Source organism: Monopterus albus, unplaced genomic scaffold (genome assembly GCF_001952655.1).
Source record: "Monopterus albus unplaced genomic scaffold, M_albus_1.0 scaffold240.1, whole genome shotgun sequence".
NCBI lineage: Eukaryota > Metazoa > Chordata > Actinopteri > Synbranchiformes > Synbranchidae > Monopterus > Monopterus albus.
Window position 1 is genome coordinate 452,027 of NW_018128120.1, and position 4,826 is coordinate 456,852.

Consider the following 4,826-nt stretch of genomic DNA (forward strand, 5'->3'; position numbering starts at 1 on the left):
CTGCCAGATGAGTCATCAACAGAACATCAACAGAGAATAAAGTGGATCTGGATTCTTCAGGTCCAGCCTTTGTAATGACGGCAGAGATCGAGTAATCACTGTGAGACCTGTGCATCGTTCATTCAGACCACACACACTCCCAAACACACAGAGACCCTGCACATCTCCTCTAATCTGACCAGGGATTACAGCTGCAATTAGAGGAATGAGAAAAAGGTGGAGGCAGGGAAAGAAAGACAGAGCGAGAGGGTGAGAGGCGGATTGTTCCAGTTGTGAAAACTGTTATATTGTCAGTATTAGTGTAAGGCCAACATCAAACTGCAAACAGCTTTGGAACTTGGAATCACATTTAAGGAGGACTTAATTCTGAACTTAAATCACACAGAAGGCTCACTAATCAGTTGTACACCTGTAAACTCCCTGTTGTTTCAGAGGAAAGTAGAATCCCTGAATGAGCAGCACAAAAACAAAAGTGAATCATTTCGCACCTGGAGCCTAAATATGCTTCACAATTACATGCATTAAAATCACAAGAACAACTTTGTAAAGTGCCTTCACTGAATTTTTATTTTTCATTTTTGTGCACAGCTTAGTCCTGATATTTAAGTTTATCCTGTTGTGGAAATAACCAGCTTTAATAATAGCTCTAACCAGTGTCTCCTCTGCAAGGCACAGGTATGATAACCCTGTACAGAAAGAACATCTGTGTAACTTCATCTGAACTTGAGCTTTCTCAGAACTGGATTTATAACTTCATAGCTTTATATTCTTCCTCCTTATGGAGCAGAGAAGTACACTGACCCAGAAAACTGGTGAAACAGTGAATGAGGATAAAGCAAAATGAAAGAAAGAATCACTGTACAGTAGACACTGCCAGTCTGGCCAATCCAGGACCCTGGCAGCAGCAACAAAGAGCCTCTGTCCCTGGTCACTCTGTCTCTCACACACCCATGCACATACACTGTACTCCATAAACCCAAGTGTGGACACAACCAAGTCTGCTGACCAATGTCTAGCAAATGTGAATGATGTGTGAGTGATTCTCTTCTCACTGCACTGACTTAACAAGTGTCTGGATGATGCTCTAAAGATGGAAAGATCACGTTTATACACATGGGTTTCTGCACCTACAACACCAGATGATCCTGCACCACATACAGCCAAAGAAACTTCACCAAAACCCTACTGCTTGTTCCTAGTTCTCGAGGCCACTTGTGTTCAGATTTCCCAGGATGCATGTTACTGCCGGGTCTGAACAGCGCCTGTGACGCATCCATCAGTTATGTACTCCTCCATCTATCTGGGTGGGAGTCGAACTGGGGTCAAAAGATCAAGAGGTACAGTGATTCAAAAGGTGTTGAAATCACCATCAAATAATGCAAACTGTTAAGAGTCATGAATTCCAGCCAAACTGTTGCTTAATTGTCTGAGCCTTAAAATCTCTATCAAAAAAAATCAACATCCACAGCTTTCAGCTGGCTATAATTTACACAGTGAGTTCAGTAAGTTGTAGTTATAACAGCATAATTGTATACACACTGCTACTTACTAATTTTGGTTGAACATACCAAAGCAAAGCAACATATAATTATTGTTTTAAAACCAAGATTATGCTGAGGGCAGTTGTGTTATGACAAAGCCTTTGCCTGAAGCTGAAAACGACAGCAAATGTATATCCAAACATTAGTTCTGAGTAGACTTGATGTCTATTACAGTACAAGCACTGAATTACAACAAAGTGGAGCTAAACAAACCCTGAAGTCAAAATGACATGACTTGCATGTTTCAGCAAGTCAAATAAATAAAATAAACATGGAAATACAAAACTGTGATGACTGGAAAAAAAACACAAAATGTGCAAAAATGTGATGCATTAGTGTGTTTAGAAATACAACAGATCATTTCATCCCAGTCAGCTTCCTTTCACTGGACTAAGTCAGCACTTCGGGACAGTGTGTATCAACCATTGTTTTCAGAATAAAAGCCCTGCTGGTTGCTGCCATTCAAAACAAAACTGTTGTCAGTTCCCTGACAGATAGTGGCGGCAGGACCTTTGCTCAGTCGTTGGGTCAAAGGTCAGTGAGTCACTTCACACTGAGTGAATTACTCAAACTCTGAGGCTGTTTTTTATGGCTGCCCCATTCTGTCAAATGCAAATATACTAGATGTCTTCTGCTTCAGTTTATACACAGTTTGCCAAAATTCCTCTTCCTTTTTTGTGTGCTTGGAAACTTTGGGATCTTCACTAAAATTTAGATTAAGGTTTTGCTGGTTTGGACAAAATGTGGCTGGACAACATGGGTTTGTAATGAATAAACCATAAGCAGTTTGTTGCTTGACACAGAACAAACAACCCCAAACTCACAGTATATTGAATTACAGAAACAATGACTCTTGGAAATAAACTGAAAAGTCAATAAATACTAAATATTTGAACATATTTGAGTGAATATCTGAGTGATTGAAAGGGGATTAAGTTTTACAAAAGCTTTAGTTTTTTTCCTATCTTCTTTGAAAACTTTTGACTCTCCTTTAGTGTTGTTAGAGACAGCAGCTGTCACCTTCTCACTCGCCTTTACTTCATATAGAAGAGAGATAAGAGTTGAGAAAGAGTGATGAGCGAAGCAGGGGAGGGAGGAGCTGAACTGACAGGAGGGTCCTCAAGTTGCTGTAGTGGTGTGTCTGCTTGTCCTTGACAAGGACACCTGCATGGCACAACAGGCTGTTTCTTTGTCTTTTTATCTGTTCACATTTCACTCACTCACTCTTTCTCTCCTTCCTGCTGTATGTGCTTATCGCTCTTGCCCTCTTTCTGTCTCCCCACAGCCTTTTCTTTTCACTTCATTTTCTGCTGTTGAAAATGTATGATCTACTCTGACATCACAAAAGGATCTTTCTATTTCTTTGTGGTAATTTCAGCCTTGTGCAATGCCACGTCATTTCACCACACACACAGCAGTCACACAATGAGTACACACACTCACAAACCCTTTGTACTTTGGAGTCTCTTTCAGTTCTGCTGCTGCTATTGCTCAATAGATGTTCATTCTCTCTCTCTCTCTCTCTCTCAGTCACACACACACACACACACACACACACCTGTACCGTCCCCCAGCATTCCCTCTTCCTCTTCATTATCATAATCATGCTGACACAGACACGCACAGAATTCCTCTGCTGACTCCTCCCCTTGGTGAAGACTTTCCCCTGGGGCTCTCACAACCTTCCCTCATGGAAAACAACCAGTGTGCACACATACAGACACACACAATGAGATCTGCTTTTAACAGTGGACAGCAGCACAATGGGAAAAGAGAGAGAGAGTGGGGAGATTTGGTGAAGAGGACGGAGTGGGGGTCGTTGATGCTATTAATAAAATTGGATGAAACCTAACTAACGAATTTAAAACTTATTTAAAAACTCACACATGACAACACCAGTATTTACACTTCCAACAGGCTTGAAAGGCCGACTAGAGGTCAGAGAGATAAAGACCCTCTTCTTTCGTCATGCATGCTGCAGAGTGATAGAGAAAGGAGATGCAGCCAGTCCCATCCAGAGCAACACCACCTCCCAAAGGACTTACTGAACCAAATATGTTCAAATGAAATTTAAATTAGTTTCTAGTTAAACAATAATGGTATCTAATTTTACAAAGGTAAACTTTATTGTAGGTCAAACTGAAGATTTCACTGCAAGGCTTTATAACTTACACACACATGTTCTTTGCTTGCTTTTTCAGTTCTTCTTTAAATATGATATAAAGCACAAAAAATACCAGAAATAAATTCAATCAGGAGTTAAAAAAACATAAAGTGGGCTTCACTCACAGATGGATAAAAGCATAATAATGTGTTTCTTTCTCGCCCCTTGCTCAGTTCATCTCAACTAAATTGTTTTATCAGCAGGACAATTCATCAGAAACAACATGAACAGAGCGGTGAAGAAATAAGATGATTAACTGCATTATTAAATATTGTTTAAATTTGATTTAATAATCTAGCCACAGGGGTTGCAAGCCAGTGACTTCTGTGCCGGTCCCAAGCCCGGATAAATAGAGAAGATGCGTCAGGAAGGGCATCCACCGTAAAAACATGCCAAATTTAAACATGCGAATCATCAGTGTGAATTCCAAACCGGATCGGTTGAGGCCCGGGTTAACAATGACCACCACCAGTGCTGTTGACCTACAGGGTGCTGGCAGAAATCGGACTACTGTTGGTCGAAGAAGGAGAGGAGGTAGAAGGATTCGTAGACAGAGAGAGAAGAGGAAAGGCAGGAGTATAGGTCTGAAAATAGGGACTCTCAACGTTGGCACAATGACAGGGAAAGGTAGAGAGCTGGCGGACATGATGGAGAGAAGGAAGGTAGATATACTGTGTGTGCAGGAGACCAGGTGGAAGGATAGCAAAGCGTGTAGCATTGGAGGGGGATACAAACTGTTTTATTATGATGTGGACAGGAAGAGAAATGGGGTAGGAGTGATCCTGAAGGAGGAGCTGGTGAGGAATGTTTTAGAGGTGAAAAGAGTGTCAGACAGGGTGATCAGTTTGAAGTTGGAAATTGAAGGGGTAATGTTGAATGTAGTCAGTGGTTATGCTCCACAAGTAGGGTGTGAGTTAGAAGAGAAGGAGAGATTCTGGAGTGAGTTAGATGAGGTGATGGAGAGTATTCCCAGAGGGGAGAGAGTGGTGATTGGGGCAGACTTCAACGGGCACGTTGGTGAGGGGAACAAAGGTGATGAGGAGGTGATGGGCAGGTTTGATGTTAAGGGAAGGAACCTAGAAGGACAGATGGTGGTGGACTTTGCTAAGAGGATGGAAATG